Source organism: Schistocerca gregaria, chromosome 1 (assembly GCF_023897955.1).
Source record: "Schistocerca gregaria isolate iqSchGreg1 chromosome 1, iqSchGreg1.2, whole genome shotgun sequence".
Classification (NCBI taxonomy): Eukaryota; Metazoa; Arthropoda; class Insecta; order Orthoptera; family Acrididae; genus Schistocerca; species Schistocerca gregaria.
Window position 1 is genome coordinate 656221541 of NC_064920.1, and position 18137 is coordinate 656239677.

General features: G+C 42.1%; 1 protein-coding gene across 2 annotated transcripts in view; it reads right to left on the reverse strand.

Moving 5' to 3' along the window:
• LOC126361556 (DNA-directed RNA polymerases I, II, and III subunit RPABC3) overlaps nucleotides 1–18137 on the reverse strand; it is a 430768-nt gene that overhangs the window by 314884 nt on the left and 97747 nt on the right. The window contains exon 1 of one of the 2 annotated variants that reach the window (XM_050007800.1): nucleotides 9492–9600. The exons of the other annotated variant lie outside the window; for it this stretch is intronic. The gene's annotated coding sequence lies outside the window, so the exon portion shown is untranslated. Of the gene's footprint in view, nucleotides 1–9491; nucleotides 9601–18137 lie in introns of those variants that run through there. 2 annotated transcript variants of the gene reach the window in all.

Consider the following 18137-nt stretch of genomic DNA (forward strand, 5'->3'; position numbering starts at 1 on the left):
CTACGGCACTCTTCGGCGACAGCTGTCACCTGTACCTGACTCCCCAAAAAAATAGCTTGTTGACGAACGTAAATTCCTACGGTAACTGAAGAGAACTTCACAAGCCAAGATCGCTAAAAAACATTTTACTGGATGACTGGTTTCAACAGACTTATGCCGTCATCATCTGATTTTATGCTTTTCATCTTTACAACATATTATCCTTCAGTGTTACAAGTTTCACAAGTGTAAGTTCCGATGATGAAAGCAGACCTCTGACGAAACCTGTCTTTTTTTTTTTTTTTTTTGTTCTTGGTCTGCGAAACTTTCTTCAGTTCCCATACATTGCCGATCGCCGCAGGACAGACCATGTCAGGAATATATTGAATTCATACGTTAGCGCTACTGAAACGCACTTTCCTCCCAAGTCATTATGCTAGCCGTGTTGCTCTGTCAGCAGAATACATAAAGAAAAGCCTCAATATCCATTATCATCTTACAAGGCAGAGAGAGAAGTTCCATGTCCAGTCAGTAAGGGCATTAGCTTATAAAACTCCACCATTCGGACAAATGGTTAAAATGGCTCTGAGCACTAAGCGACTTATCTTCTGAGGTTATCAGTCGCCTAGAACTTAGAACTAATTAAACCTAACTAACCTAAGAACATCACACACATCCATGCCCGAAGCAGGATTCGAACCTGCGACCGTAGCGGTCGCACGGTTCCAGGGTGTAGCGCCTAGAACCGCACGGCCACTCCGGCCGGCCATTCGGACAAACTCACTGCTGTAAGAGAGAGGCCGTATATCTACATAACCTCGAATAACACACAAAATATTTGTATTTTAATAAGGAAGTCCCAGAACCTTTTAGAAAATGCGAAGTTGGAAAAAAAAGTTTCGATACAGCAAGACGCAATCTCGCTACACTTCGTTGATGGCTCACAAATGGCTGTGAGAACTATGGGATTGAACATCTAAGGTCATCAGTCCCCTTAGAACTTAGAACTACTTAAACCTAACTAACCTAAGAAAATCACACACATCCATGCCCAAGGCAGGATACGAAGCTGCGACCGTAGTGGTCACGCGATTCCAGACTGAAGCGCCTAGAACCGCTCGGCCACAACAGCCGGCACACTTTGTTGAGTAACTCTGTCTCTCTACCACCAGTATAACGTTTACTGTTACTTTACCACTACAAATCGTACCAATAATGATGGGTTCTAGAGAGATTCTCAATGTTCTGCTGCTCAGAAACAGCACATATTCATAGGGTGTAGGTTATAATATAAGACCAACGAAGTATACGCTTCTGTCGAAAACGATAAATACAAAACCTTTCGTAGAAAGTTGCCAAAATATCACAAATTTATTTTTCGTTTCGCGCGCGCCAGTGGTTATTCAAGGTGGAATAACAGTGACGACACAAAACTCTCATAGCTTTACACCAATGCTAGCTAACTAGTCTGAGTGATGACGGCTTAAGCGGTTGTCATTTTACAACAGCAGGTACAAAGCTCACCTCAACCGTGTATCCACGTGCCAAACGAACCGAAACGTTTGACGCTCGACCTCCGATTTATATCAATTACTTATGAATTCTTTCCCCTCTGCCAACGTTTATTAACGTGAAATATGCCGGGTACCACCATGGTTTGGAGACGACATTAAACTTCAGGTCAAAGTATAAGTGGCAGAGCGAAGGTTGATTCACACGGCAACAGAACATGAAATCAGTCGATAATGAATCTGAAACTGTACTCACGTCAACGATTCTCAGGAAGAAAGAGGAAGAAAGTTTTGACACTTATGCTGCAGGAGGGAGGGAGGGGTGGAGGGAGAGAGAGAGGGGGGGAGAGAGGGGGAGAGAGAGGGAGAGGGAGAGACTCATCACTTGTTAACATCGGATGTTAACGTATCACTGTCGCGCTCACTCATTGTATAGCTGAGGATTTAGGATTTTGTGCTTTTGTGTCTCTTTCGACTTTAATTTTAGTTACCTTTCTTTTCCTAACATTTCCCAAAGATTCTGTCAGGAACTAAACATTTTCCCTATTAGTGTTCTTTCACAAAACGTGTCAAATATCTGAACGCGAAAAATGATTTAGCTTTCACAATACTTGGACAAAGAAAAAGCCTACACTGTGCACAAACGGGCCAATACATTCATAACACAAATGTTATTAGGTAAACTACTTTAAACAGAGACAAAATCACTTCTAGTAAACGAAAAAAGTAATAGTTTTTGGCACCTAGGAAAGGATGCGAAACTTAATGCGCACGGTAAAAAGATCCATATACTTCTTTCTAAATGCTATTTGATGTTTATGTATGAATAGTTTTTCTCCAGCAAATAAATATACTATAATATTCCTTAAACTCATTTGCAACGTTCCCTCCAGGGCTAAGGAAGTGACGTTGTCTTGACGTTCCATATATTGTCCAACGTCTCCGTCTGCGGCGGCATTTGCCTTTCCGTGCGTTCCATGCCATTCCTTTGATGCTCTGTGTGAATCAACAGTAAATCGGTTCAAAACTTAGGCAAGGAAATATCACTTCCTATACGACGTTGGATTTGTAAAAATTGGTTATCCCTTTTTGCACAGAGGTCTTCAGTTTCAATGGGAAAGATACCATGCTATAGCACGACAGAACTTATTACACACACAGTGAATATAAATTTAGCTTCTGAGTTTGTTGATTTACTCATCGTATGGCAACAACAGCAAACATTGACAAGTACATAAAGTTTAATTTTACATGTATATTTAGTTAAGTATTTACATATACTTTTGTTTTACATTTTACTTTTTTAAACTGTGAAAATTACTAACTTAATATTACTGACTACTTTGACTGATATAATTGCAAGTTTAAAAAGGCAGATACATTTAATCATAGTTCAATATCTAATGATTCAAGCCAACTAACAGCAGAGGGAGTAGCATTAATAAAGTCACTATATAATCCAGGATACTACTTCTGAGGACTGTCTCTAACAATATGTTGAACAGTTTGTTCTTGGGTCCCACGATGATGAAAATGTTCAATCAAACCTTGGTAAACTGGTGAAACTAGCACACTGCTGGTTCAACTGCAGTACTTGGGAACAAAATATAACAGAGGGCTATTTCGGGCTATTACGTAATGCAGCTAAACTACGCAACTCGCTGAGTGTTAAGATCCTAAAATAATGCACAAGATTTCAAGCACAGGGTTTGCAAACAGGTCCGTTTTTATTCCGCCAATAAATTATGCCTGCAGTGGGAAATGACAGTAACCTCATTCGGTATTCAGTAGCAGTTCCATAACAGAATGGAAAGAATCTGTAATTATAGTGTGATGAGTTTAACATCCTAATCCGCCGTCCAAAACCTTTACCTTTTCTTAACAGTGGAAGTAAGTTAACCGTTCTCCAGCAATTGGCGGCAATCCTCTGAAACTCTAGCATTAACTTAATAGCACTGAAATAAAAAATAGCGGCGTCAGTTACGATGATCCGGCATGGGACTGAGTGTTAAGATCCTAAAATAATGCACAAGATTTCAAGCCCAGTGTTTGCAAACACGTCCGTTTTTATTCCGCCAATAAATTCTGCCTGCAGTGGGAAATGACAGTAACAGCACGCGTATTTTTCGTTTGTACGTCCATGTGATATCACAGCCAAAGGAGAAGTAAAACGCTTGTTGTTTCTCTAACGTTTCCAGTTCGAAAGTGCTTTGTGATCTCCGACGGGGGTTGGCTACAGTGATAAAACTTAGCAGAGGTGCCCAGTGAGATCAATACTGAACTGGAGAGAATACTCGAAGGCGTATTTGCATAGAAAACCGTGACGTCGTTTGGCGGGTATGTCATATTGGCGAAGGGCATTGGGGGTTGTTAGTACAATTTGTGCTTGCGACTTTCGATTTATTATTTCACGGAATTAGAAACTAATCCTCATCAACGTCACGTAGTATCAGTAAACAGTAATTTCATTTCTCCTGTTAAGTAGAACGATTTAGCAGCATGCCCTGACCTCTCATGGTGCCTATGACGTACTGCGTCACGGATTAGCTTCATAGAGTAGTCAGTAATCACTCCAGTGAGTTAGTGTTGATCTCACTGGAGCTGCCGCTTACTCGGTTTGAAAAAGAAAAAGAAAAAAAACCCGTTTAGAAACGTTATTGAGGCGAGCCTAGACAGTGCTTTCAGTCATTTCCAGTGATGGTGATATCACAAAACGAAATGCTTACACTTTTCAAAATGCGCAGTAACGAATAATTAGTTTCTGAAATGTGCGAACTAACTTTTATTCTATGCTACAATTTTTAATCCAGACGCAAGAATTTCCCACAAAACACAGCAAAATATCGGCGACTTCCCAAAATTTCAAAATGTCCAGATCTTACACCAGCTACGCCAAACGCAGATATTAATATAGTGTGCTAGGCACAAATGTTTTGAAGGTCGGTAAATAGCATTTGTAGGTGAGATGAACAAAATAAAATAAATCACTGGCGACCAGCAACGCACACGCGTCAGCGTCGCAAATTGTTAATCTGCAACGCTTCTCCTCAAAAGAGATAATAATAGCTCACATATCATTCACTTACAAGAAACAGTGGGTAGAAATACATTTCTGTGGCTGCGATTGGTTAAGCGCGTATAATGCTGGAAACTGCGTTCCCAGATTTTCACGAGTACACATAAATCACCCCCCCCCCCCCTCCCAAAAAAAGAGCCACGTTGGTCTGGATGCCGATGTGCCGAGACGAAGTCGCACTAGCAGCGCAGTGTAGTGCTTGCTGTACAGCCTAGCAATTCAGTCGCGACCACGCAGGCACCAGGAACGAGCAGCTTACGTGGTTCGCTGCCGAGGGCTGCCAGCACGCTGGTCTGGGACTCTGCACAATTGCCGCGTATTCCGCGTTGCGCTACATGCGCACCAACAAACTTCTGATTGTGAGGGGCTAACAAAATCCCTGACTTTTACAGTCCAGCACCCAAGCAAAGATTCTTTGCCACGTAGAGATTGAACTTGAAAATGTATCGTAATAAAATCACAGTTGTATATTGCGTCTAGTCGGTAGAACGCAAACCGTATGTAGGAGAAACGGTGCAGGGGGGCAACTGCGAAGCAAGCTGCAACCGAGCAGCGATGAGATGTGAGTCGCCAATCGGCACAAGAACAAGTTTACATAATTTCATAACAGAAATCAACTAGTATTACAGCAGCTAAAAGGACATATGTACACAACATAAGAGAAAAAACGAACGCCGTATGAAGAGAGCTTATACACAGGTGTGCTATCTAGCGTTGCGGGGCATTCTTGCGTTGCCACGGCATCTGTTTCTCCCTCTCTTGTTCTCGTTTTGCTTTTAATTCGGGGAGAGTAAATGCGTAAACTGAAGTCTCTGGGAGGTTTACATAATATTTCGTAGGCAGAACGATACAGGAGACAGTTAAAGGCTCGCTGCCTAAACCGAATGATGAATGTTTTTACCTTTAAAACAATTTAAACGTCATACACCATTATTGCCTGCAAAACAATATCCATTCTGTCTGCATGATGTTGAGATGAGCTCGAAGGACTACAAAATCATGACTTCATTCAGAGTGGCCCCATTACGCTATTCCTCAGAGTTGTCTCCGGCCAATATGAAGACGTTTGAAAATGAGGCACACGCCGTACTTTTATGTACATAGAGACGACTCAACAACAAGAATGGGGGCAGTTTTCGTCTTGTTGCAGTCTGTTAGGCTTATGCTGACTATCATGAATGCGTTGCAACCAAGAGACGGCTGTCTCCAGAACTTGTTCTTATACCTTTCGTTGTCTGAGAGGAATTCCACAGCCGTGAAATTAATCTTTGGATACACTCTAGGTAATTTCTACCACATCCCGTAACATTACACCACTTTTACACGTACCAAATTAAAGGCTAGTACAGAACACAAACGACAGTTGGACATCTAATAATCCACCCATTTTTCCGTTACCACTTATATACCTGAAGCGTCTATATGGCATGACGGACTTTTCATCTCTTCCTGCAGTAATATCACCTAATTGTACTCTACGTTGACGGAGATGTCACACTATCCCCACGGATATCTCGAATGAGTACTCGTTTTGACCACTGAGAGCCAATATGTCTACTGTATATCGCCGCAGTTACAAGGCAACTGGACTATGGCGGAGGCTTCCTCTTTCGAATCATTTTTGTGGTAATGGAGGCCTTTCACTTTACGTGATGAGGATCTGCTGAAGTGTATTTTTTCCGACATAAAGCTGAATATGTAGGAATTTAAGTTTTAAGCATTTGTATCCCATCCTGGACACAAGGACGCACGGCTATGTTACCGATTATTGGTGGTAATTACGAATGATTTTTTCCTACTTTGCGACAGAATTAAATTAATCCACACTGCATAAAAAATAAGTTAGGCCCAAATTATTTTTCTCCGAGATATAGTGTAAAATCGGTGAGGTTTAATGGGATGTTGAAAATTCGTTAAAAATGTTGTCAAATGGGACAATCTGGCATAATCTCTGTAAAATTAAAGATTATTTATAGTTAAAATGACACGTTTTCATGAACACCAAATATAATTGCAAACAGCAGATTAAATCAACGCTAAAATCAGCCAGTAAAGGCAAGACTAATCTTTTTTCGCCGTTTAAGAACTCTGAAGATAGACTTGTGTGCTCCTTTACGTCCACGGTAGACGGGAACTGCGACCGAGACACTATGTGATCCATATTTTGGAATGTAACATTTATACTGTTGTTATCAATCACTAGAAGGAATTACGACTGGAGAATTATTGCCGGCACTCACGCCCTTTGGCCGCTTCAATTTTCCTACCAACACGTTTAGCCTACGTAATCCTGGAATTCAAAGACAACGGAGTTACTTTCTGTTACTTTGCGATAAAAGTTTCTTTTGTCTATGAGACCTGTAACATGGCTTGAATCCTGCCAAAGTCGTATTTCTTTCCAACAGTTCGCATTTGGTTCTCTGATCTGATTTTGTTAGGAAGCAGCTCAAAACAGCGTCACGTCAATGTGTGTGGGTATGTGTGTGTGTGGGGAGGGGGGGGGGGGGAGAGGAGGAGGAGGAGGGTTACACTGGAGGGAGGAGGTAAGGCTGGGTGGTGTCAGTATTGCCGTTTCTAAATAATCGATCCTCCAGAAACACAAGTAATGGCCGCCAGCTGTCAGCACTGGTCAGCGACTACGTGCTGTAAGCGTCGTCAGACGAAAGCTACTTCGCAGTTTATTCTTTCTAATATATAAGAAGACGACACAAGAATCAAAATGACATTCGCACTTACAAATTACCTTATTCCAAGATTTCTACCTAATTATTAAATAAACGAAATCTGGTCTTAAGACATGATTCATACGCAACACGTTATCACCAGTGCGGGACATTTGTTATTGCAAATTTCTTTTATGACTGCCAAACTATTAAGAGATGAGGATGACAGGGCGTCCGGTCAGTATCTTTGGGCCTTCACGGCCTGTTCGGGAGGAGTTTTGGTTTTTTTAAACTTTTAAGAGACTGCTACCTTATAAATCATAACACGTAATGGAGCATAAAAAAGAGTCATCTTACGTTGTAAAAGATGAAATGTCATGTGTAAAAATAAGCTTCGTCGAAATATTGCCGGTACTTTTGTCGTTATGGAAAATGCTCTTATTGAAAGGATCGAAAATAAAAGTTCATTTATAAAAGGCAGAGTGCAGGAAGCTTAGGACTTAATATTACATCAACTACGAGGTTACAGCAGACTGAACACGAATTCCGATAGGCAGCAAATGGGAAAGGAAATCAGACATAGCGAAGGACGATTCCGGCATTCGCCATAACAGATTCACGACAAGTGTAAATCGTTAACGTCGGACAGGGCTTTGGGCCGCGCCCACCCCCAATGCGATCCAGTGTGGGCACCACAGCTTTGCTCGGTCCCCGAACGTGAGTTTAGGGTCTTCACAATCTACCTCGCTTAAAAATTGAGTCAAGCGGCTACCTTGCTCCTACTCTAAGAATTTGGACTAACACATCAGGACAACTGTAGTGTAAGTCTACGTTTGTAGAAACAAATCGAACTGTGAAATACATCGTTCATTACAGGAAAACGAAGTGTAATTTCAAACGCAAATTAGGGAAAAAAAACATGTTACGGCACTGAACTTATTTCCTGTTACTTTTCTATACTATTACAGTGTTACCTGTTGTGTTTATTTGTTCGATGCGCCTGCTATTATCAAACAAAGTGTGACATGAGAAACAGGAATGTTCATGTAATTGCAACAAGGAATTAAGACTTTTATCCGCACTTTGAAATGTGTCTGCGTTATGTTGAACAGTATTACTCAAATAAAGCAAAAAGAGAAACAAAATAATATGGATTGCAATCGAACAGTTAAATCTTCTAAGACCAAAGTGTGTGGGAAATGTCGGGTTACTTCTAACAGTGTTACCTCTGAAAAATCTGGATTACAGCTACGAGAGCAAATGTACTTTTTTGTAGTAGTAGTAGTAACGCGCATCAATAACATGATAATGCATACTATTTCGTTGCAACAGTGAAACGTGTAACCTCGGGGACACGCCTCAACGGTGCCTACGTTGCGCAGGACATCAAACTTGCGCCTCCACCGAACATAATCGGCCCGCTTTTGCATGTCTGTTGAGTGAATGGCTACAAACTTTACCTGTCTGTACCCGTCAAAAGGAACGCGGTGTCTATGTATGTACGTTTCGAAAAAGTGTCAGAAATGGCTAGTTATACGACAATTCCGGGAAAAGAATGGACGAGTCACACCCACACGTTATGGCCGCCATTTGTGTAGTTCCGCGCAAGGCATAGTTCCCCCTTACCAAAAGTATGTCGCAATACTCTGACAGTTCGCGACGTGCCGGCCCGCACGACGCACTACGCGAGTATACTAGTAGGAAAACGTATTACGATACATAACGGCAAAATTGACATCGAAAAGTGAGGCGCGTCCGCCGGCCTTGCTAAAATGGCGAACGTCAACAGCTGGCACATCGCGCTCGTCACTGTCATACTTTAGAGCTGCCCGCTCCGGAAGAGACATATACGGGCACTCTATTGCGTAACAGCGAAGCTCTTCTGTGAAATCCTATTTGGCCGGCCCGGCAAGAAGCGTCAGGGTTTTATTTTTCGCGCGATGTGGCAGCGCCCGCCGGTGATCAATACCGGAAGGCGACGCCTCCACACTTTACTAATCGTGTAGCTCTCGCAGATGGAAGCTGCGGAGGGGTGTTGCACCTGCGGTGCTGTCGGCAATTAATTGCACAGTGAAGCAGACCGCGGGAGCGCGACGCTACAGTTTGGGCCCGCAGCTCCCGCCTGTTGCTGTGGCAGCAAACGAGGGAAGCGTGCGCGCGCGCAGAGCGGCGCCGGCAACCTAGGGCAAGGAGAAAAGCGAGGGCGCGTGCCAGGGCAGCAAGCAGGGGGTGGGGCCAGCAGCAGAGCGGCGCTCGGCTCACCGTCATCCCGTGGCAGCCGCGGCGTGGTCCCCGCGCCGCAGCGCAGGGCGCCTCTGCCGGCGACGTCCGCAGCCGCGGGCTGCCGTCAGACAACTGCGCCGCAGCGCCGCGGCCGCCCGCCCGCTTGTTATTTTCACGGTGAAGGTCGCGCCAGGCGGGCAGCCGCGCAGCGCAGTTGCCATGTCTCGGTATCCCTTCTATCGCGAAACTGCTACGAACGCGGGCAACTACCACCTCCTCCGCTTCCTCCTGCCGGTGCTCCTGACCCGGGTCCCCTCCGCCCCGCGAAAATCACCAGCCGGCGCACAGCGCATGCGTCGACGGTGTTCGACTCCAGCTCCTAAAGCGCCGCTGCCCGCCGAACTACTGCAGACGAGATGAGAATCGAAAGCACGATCGATAGTATCGCAGGAGAGGATATCGATACTCTAGCCGCTATCGTCATGTAACACAGTCTTTATTTATTTATTTATTTCGTTAATGCTTTATAGCTCCCAAGCAAGTGACTACATGTTGGGGAAGACTACACTGTGTCTTATTGAAGGAAAAGCAGAGCGGCAGATATTTTGCAGCAACAGTTTCATGGTGACCATGGCAACAAGGAAAAACTGAATGAGAAGTTTCAGCCGATACTACAAATTATTATAAGCAGTCACAATTTACTATTATATTCACCAGCTATCTAACACCGTTTCTCCATCACTACGTGGATTTGTTAATAAAACTAGCTACTTCTCTAAAATATCTGGGAGTATGCGTGCGGAACGATTTGAAGTGGAATGATCATATAAAATTAATTGTTGGTAAGGAGGGTACCAGGTTGAGATTCATTGGGAGAGGCCTTAGAAATGTAGTCCATCAACAAAGGAGGTGGCTTACAAAACACTCGTTCGCCCTATACTTGAGTATTGCTCATCAGTGTCGGATCCGTACCAGGGCGGGTTGATGGAGGAGATAGAGAAGATCCAAAGAAGAGCGGCGCGTTTTGTCACAGGGTTAGTTGGTAAGCGTGATAGCGTTACGGAGATGTTTGGCAAACTAAAATGGCAGACTCTGCCAGAGAGGCGCTCTGCATCGCAGTGTAGCTTGCTGTCCAGGTTTCGAGAGGGTGAGTTTCTGGATCAGGTATCGAATATATTACTTGCCCCTACTTATACCTCCCGAGGAGACCACGAACGTAAAATTAGAGAGCGCGAACGGAGGCTTTCCGGCAGTCGTTCTTCCCACGAACCATACGCGACTGGAACAGGAATGTGAGGTAATGACAATGGCACGCAAAGTGCCCTTCGCCACACACCGTTGGGTGGCTTGCGGAGTATAAATGTAGACGTAGAACTACGCAAAGATCTTAGTTTAGGGTATACAAAGTGAATGTGATGTAAACACGATAAGATACGGTCCATGCGACCAGTGACAGAAAAGCTACACATATAATATACATCCTCTGCCATACATAATTTACATAAATTACCGGATGGCGGAGGTGTGCACTCGACAGATCTTGTCATTCAGTACTTCGATAATGTTGTTGATCTTTGAGCATTATCTGCTTAACGAGGGGACCCTGCCTACTCGTCCTCACAGATTTCGTCCAAATTTATGATACATGTACGGCTTAGGCAGAAATGAAACTGACGGATGTCCAGATGGCCTAGCATATAGAAAAAGTAGCATTTTGAATGCAAGTCGGGCGAGGGATGAGCCATTTATGTCAACCCAGTTCTCAGGCAGAGTTGTTGGAGCGGAAAGTGTACAGAACAGTAATCAGAGGTAGTTTGGATAAATGGCAGCATCATGTATTTTCCATGATGTGTAACACGGAAAATGTTGTTATTATGACATGGGCCTACAACGTCATAGTTTGCACTGAAGATGGCCACACCGTGACCGTAATCCGGGTATAAAATAAAGGTTTTTTCAATCTTTAAGACCGATGCTTCCATTTATCCGAAATATATTGACGGTCGTGGTGCACATGTTCCCAATTAAATTAGACATCAAGTAACGCGACGGTCGTACGTTCGAGGCCCCTGGGGGAAATCAATTTTTCTTTTTTTTTACGTTTCTTATACTTCGAATGAAACAGAAATATTGCTCAATATATTGTATATATTAATATTTTCATAAAATACTCGAAAAGGAAAGGCATAGGACAATGTATCACTGGAAATAAATTTTCAGGAAGGGATTGTAAGGTGCTGAGGAGAACTACGTATATAAAATTACTTCTATTAGTTTGCAGTCGATGATTTACGCGTGCTGCGGTGACATTCGTAATAAAAACTGGGAAGTAGTAATTTTCTCAGCATCTTACACATGTCATAAACGCTGCATTTTTACAATTACCTGGTTGTTTTAAAACGGCCTCTAGAATAACACACTAGGTTTACATTAATTAATGATTCTTCCTCGTCGCACAGTTTGGCAGCAAACAACACTAAATATTGGGGCAGATACATTATGATGTAGAATCGAATGTATTTTGATGCACTCTTCTCGGGCAGTGATTTCTTTTTTTCTTTGGACAAAATAAAATCAGTTTTGAATATTTTCGATACAATTCTTTACAAGAACTCACGAGTACTACATCATGGTAAACCTTTTTCGCCCGACAAATCTCGTCGTATAATAGTGAATATGTTTGTTAATTACCCCAGGGGACATTTTTTCCTCTGCACACAGGGCTTATTCGTATCAGTCGAAAGTCTTTTGTTGTATGCGTCTGTTTTAAGTTTCCTAGATTTTGCTGGGATACTGACGATATTCCCGTATTTTGACGTGTACTCATCCGCTGTTGTTTGAATCTTCGGTCCAAAAGAGTCAGTCCTCTCTTGTAGGCATACCTGGACCGTTGGCAATAATTTTATAGAAAGAGTTGAAGTATATTGCGTTCTTCACGAGTGGTTTACTCTGTATATATACCGTCATTTCACGATAACTACTTTTACCCCTCGGTGTCGGTGTTCGGTTTTAAGTCGACTGGTACGGCCAATCTAGGAAGAGGTCACACAAATGTAAATAGTTTATTACACGTAACATTCAAAAAATAAAATACAAAAGAAATATTGGTTTTCCCAGAGGGATTTGAATCTATGACCTTCAGATTACCTTTGTGTACTCTTTCCAATGCCTGAAAACTGTGCCCACATAAATGGCTCATCCCTCGTCCGGTCCGGGTCCAAAATGCTACTTTTTCTAAACGCTAGGCTATTTGGATCTCCGTCACTTCCATTTCTTACCAATCCCTGCATATACTATCAATCTGGTTGAAATTTGTGATGATAAGTAGGCGTGGTCCCATAATAAATAAAATATCCAACTTTAAAAATCCTGTGATTATCATTTTTATTTTTCGAATGAACCACGTGCATTTCTTTCTCCAGTGGAACGACCACGAAATTTAGAATACGCAGTATTTCACGCTTCACCACTTCAAAGACTTTATAATTAATTGCAAAACCACAACTGTAGTTTTAAAACTATGATTATCTTCACCTAACAGGATAATGAGTTTTAAACATGCAATACGTTACCTAAAATATGATAATTACATGTGATAATACAAACAACAAGAAGCCTGGTGGTATAACAGCAACATAAACTGACATAACCAGAATTCATAGTTGTTATTTCGTACTGTTTCCGCTGTGTTCGAGGTCCGTACGTTAAGGGGAATACTCCACACTGTATTTGTGTGGCTACTCCAGCCGTTATCTTGCCAGTTCATCGTAAGATGAGTGGGAGATTCGTGCCGCCATGTGTGAGCATGTGTATCTTCGAGTTTTAACTGACTGTTTAACGTTATCAGTTCTTACTCTGTCCCTCACAGTTCAACTACATATGAACCGTAAAAAATCTGTACGCTGTTTATTTTAGTTTCATTATTTTGACGCCCTATTCAGTTTAATGTATTATAATCATAATTTCTTAAATTTTTCACTTTGACTGTCTGATTTACAAAATTGCTAAACACAGCTACGCAAATACGTAAAGTCTCCGATCTGTTCTACTGTATTATTCTGCTACAGATTATAATGGTGATTTCTGAATGTTACAGCCATTGTCTTTGTTTTTGTTTCTGAAATTTTCCAATTAGACGTGGTGAGATTTTCTTAACATGTGTACAGATCGCCTTAGCTTTCAACTATTAGTATCTGGTTGTCAGGAAATGAAAATGTTAAGAGTCTTTTTATATCAAATGGATTTGTTTCTTTTCATTCCCGATCCTCCGAAACCGAATGGAAGCATTAATGTTGTATTTCAGAGAGAAGACCTTAGCAGCACAGTACTGCTTAAGCTTCTTTGTCAGACGCAAGTTCTTCCACATCGACGAAATACATTCATGATAGCCCACACGATACATTGGCATTTGCCAAAGCAGACGATCATAACCTAATGCAGATAATCGAATGCGACACGTTATTTCTAACTGCAGAATCCTTCCGGAGATTATGTGAAAAACAAACAGCAGTATGCGTCGTATTTACCAGTGTTTCCCTCAGACTTAACAGGAGAGAGATTACACTATTACACTTTCATGAGATATTCCGCTGTGAAGATTACTTCACCATTTCTTATGACGAGACTTCAATAAAAAATAATAAAAACTTTTAAAATGCTAGTCTTTTCGAACACTGCGTCATAAAAAGAGATTAAAGAAGTGATAAACTTGGGATAAACCTTCGGCGGCGTCCTCGCTCTCGGGGTTCCGTGGCCACCTCGAGAAGCCGAGATCACCAGTTCGAGTCTCTTCTCGCACAGCGATGTGGGTTTCATTTGTATCGTTTGGTTTTGTCCAAGTCACTCTACACAGTCTCTGTGTTACAATTGATGATAACAATTAAAAATGAGCACCCCCACAAGATACACACACACACACACACACACACACACACACACACACACACAAGAGAGAGACAGAGAGAGAGAGAGAGAGAGAGAGAGAGAGAGAGAGAGAGAGAGAATGGTAAATTCATGGGTATCACAAGGATGAATTTTTTAAATTTAGAATGGCACGAGACCCTGCGTTGCCTATGAGCACAGTTTAAGCATCTTTCCAACAACAGTATTCTATCACTTGCATGGTTGTCGCAAATCTCCTGGTCCATGCACTGAATTGGGAAAATGATACTGAACAATATTTACTCTACTGCGGAGTACATATGTGTAGCTATAGGGTTGGATTGTTTGGGGAAGGAGACCAGACAGCGAGGTCATCGGTCTCATCGTTTTAGGGAAGGACGCGAACGGAAGTCGGCCGTGCCCTTTCAAAGGAACCATCCCGGCATTTGCTTGGAGCGATTTACGGAAATTACGGAAAACCTGAATCAGGATGGCCGGACGTGGGATTGAACAGTCGCCCTCCCGAATGCGAGTCCAGAGTGTAGCTATAGCTGGTGCAATTGTCTAAGACGGTAGCAAATTATTTTCAATTATCAGAAAATGATCCAGACTGTTGCACAAGAAGGCGAAACCGCACAAGTAACCGACTTGAGCGTTTACTGACTAAATACTCATAAGGCAACAAATTTGGGCCAGAGAACGAGGCAAAGACTGCAACTTCATTCATGAATGTATGCCCTTACCACGATTTCCTTTTTGCTACCATACATTTCCTTGTAAGGAGCGTTGTGAGTCACAGATTTCGCTGTTTTGATCAAATAAGCAAGCATGAAAGCTTATCACCACCATGACGCTGGGTAATCGCGTAGCAGTTTTACAGCAGGTAAAATAATCCTGTGTAATAATAGCAAATGAAAGCTACTAACGTCGTGTGTGGGGTGTACGTGGCAGCACTAAACACGCTGAAGCTATTGATGTATTCGTACTTTCATGTTACGGACTAAAAATTGACGGAATGGATGCACCTTACCTTACCAATTAACGATATTCGTTGTCCAGATCAACTTGCGGAGCAGTAATCTATTTTTGACTTATTTAGTAAGTTTTCACATTAAAAAAAGGCACTAGACTTAGCTGACGCGCTTTTTTGGCAAAGGGGCGTAAAATAAAATGATCCCCCGAATAGAAACGATACAGGATTGACGCTAAAAAAAACTTGTTCTACGAGTGTGTATTGTAATACTCAATAATTCTGCAGTTGTTCATTTCTGCCACATGTTGTACAACATGAAATCAACAACTAACCTTATTTTATAGCGCAAATATGTCTGTGCTAATGAATGATCATTTTCGCCACTGACTTGAAATGCTGTTTCCTGGACAGAGAGTGAATGGTTCTACCAGGTGCATAACGGAACGGACATAATTTGTCGCTTATTGAACCGTTTGCCTCAGAGTTTGCGTCACTGTCCTTTTTTTACATAACAACCGATTCGCGAAAACACATTAGTATGTTGAAAATAGACGGAACTAGGTCACGAGGCTAAAATTTCTCTCTGAGGTTATAACTTGACTGGTGTGCGCACACTTCTGCTAGCCGATACTTAGAACACCTTGACAAGACCTGACGTCCTTCCACAGGCAGGGTTGATAAGAACTTGCAATCGGTTCGTGAAATTTTGCATTGCGATAGTAGGTTATTAACGGACTCCTAACGACATCATTAGAGATAGGAACGGGACAGGAATCCCGCCGCGTCCTTTGCAGAGGATCCATCCAGGCACCTCGCTCGGTGTGATCTCCCAACTGTAAATTAATTTTCTGAATACGGTCTAGACAATGCGACAAAATGATTGATTTTAAGCTCTATATGCTTCTGTCTTGGCTGGTGCTGGCATATTCTTGCTACAGTTTTTCATCAAAGGTTTTCATTCAAATTGCCACAAAAATTTTTGAAATGGCGTTAGTTTCAATATGCACAAATACACTGTTAGGTTCCTTACTGCTCTTCTAGGCCCTTCATCATCTGTGGAACATGAAACACGACCGCTGGACCGTGCATCAACTGGAGTTCAGCATAATGAAGTCCATTGTTTTACAACTGCACCACTTCGCCCGCGCCATGAGACACTTTTTGAAAATTTATAGGCAGTAGCTATGTATGAAGGAAAACAGCATCATTATGCATCAGAATCCATGCACCATCTCACACGACCCCGACTAAGGCCACATTTGATTGGATGTTTTTGCGCTGTTTACAGATTTTCCCAGTCTATCACGTGAAGAGTCTGTTACATAAGGCAGTTTGTCTCGACAATATGATATGCAAAATTCATATCAACTACGAGTTTCATTGGAGTTCCAAAACGCACCACCCCTGTGTTAGCAATGCACAGTTCTTTTTCATAGGAGCCATCGCGGCAGCTGTATTCAGTAATTTGGGGAAACCAAGAGAAGATAAATATGGATGGACTTTTTTCAGCTGTGGACACACACTCGTATCATGATCCAAAATTTCTCTAAACTTAACAGACTATTTCCGGTCTGCCGTATGCATCTGGTAGGACGTTTCCATTCTTGCCCAAACTCCTTTAATTATTACGCCTACGTTTGTGTGGAAAGCAGAACTAAATAATTATACGTTATTTTCGTGAAAACCTTTTTGCTGAGCGATGCAGCTCAGCAGTAGGACACTCGACTTGCATTTGGAAGGATAGTGAGACAAATTCCATTCCGATTTAGGTTTTTTAAGGTTTAAGGTCTCTTATGTAAATGCTGGAATGGTTCTTTTGAAAAAAGAAACAGCGGATTTCCTTCATCAATCCGAGACTCTGCTCAATCACAAACTTCGCCGTCGACGAAACGTTAAACTTGATTTTCCTTCCTTTTTGATAACGTTTTGGTTGTAGCGCTGCGTTTCTAAAACTATGCAATTTAAAATTGAAACGACCAGAGAAGTCAGTGATGAGTGACGTAAAGCGTACCTGGGACCGTAAACTAACGGAGCAGGGGCTCTGCCCGCGAAAGGCAAGTATCAGAGTTCGAGTCGTGGCCCCGTAAGAGTTCTTTTTCACGTGCAATTAAAACAGCGCACTCCGCAAAGAGACACTGGCTGATTATATAATGGTAAGACACATATTTTCGAGCCACATTTTAGACTGTAAAACATTTCCTGGGCAGATGTCGAATGACCACAATTTATTGGTTCAGAAATGAAGATTACAATTAAAGAAATTACAAAAAGATAGGAAATTAAGGAGATGAGAACTGTATAAGTTGAAAGAAAGAGAAATTATTGATTGTGCTGTGAGGGAACATTAGGCAATGGTTGACAACAACAGGAGAAAGAAACGCAGCAGAAGACGAATTGGTAGCAACGAGAGATGAAATACTGAAGGCAGTAGGGGGCCAAACGGGCAAAAAGACAAGACGTAGTAGATATCACCAACAAAATGAAAACAAGTGCAATTGAATGTGGTCGAATTAAATCGGACGACGTTGTGGGAATTAGGTTAGAAATTGTGTCGCTAAAAGTAATAAGTGACTTTTGCTACTTGAACAACAAAATAAGTGACTATGGCCGAACTATAGAGGATATAAAATGTAGACTGCCAATGGCAAGAAAAGCGTTTCTGGACAAAAGAAATTTGTTAACATCGAATATACATTTAAATATTAGTATTTTCTGAAAGTACTTCTACGGGGTGTAGCTATGTATGGAAGTGAAACATGAACGATAAATAGTTTAGACTAGAAGAGAACAAACAGAAGTTTTTGAAATGTGGTGCTGCAGGATCGAACGGG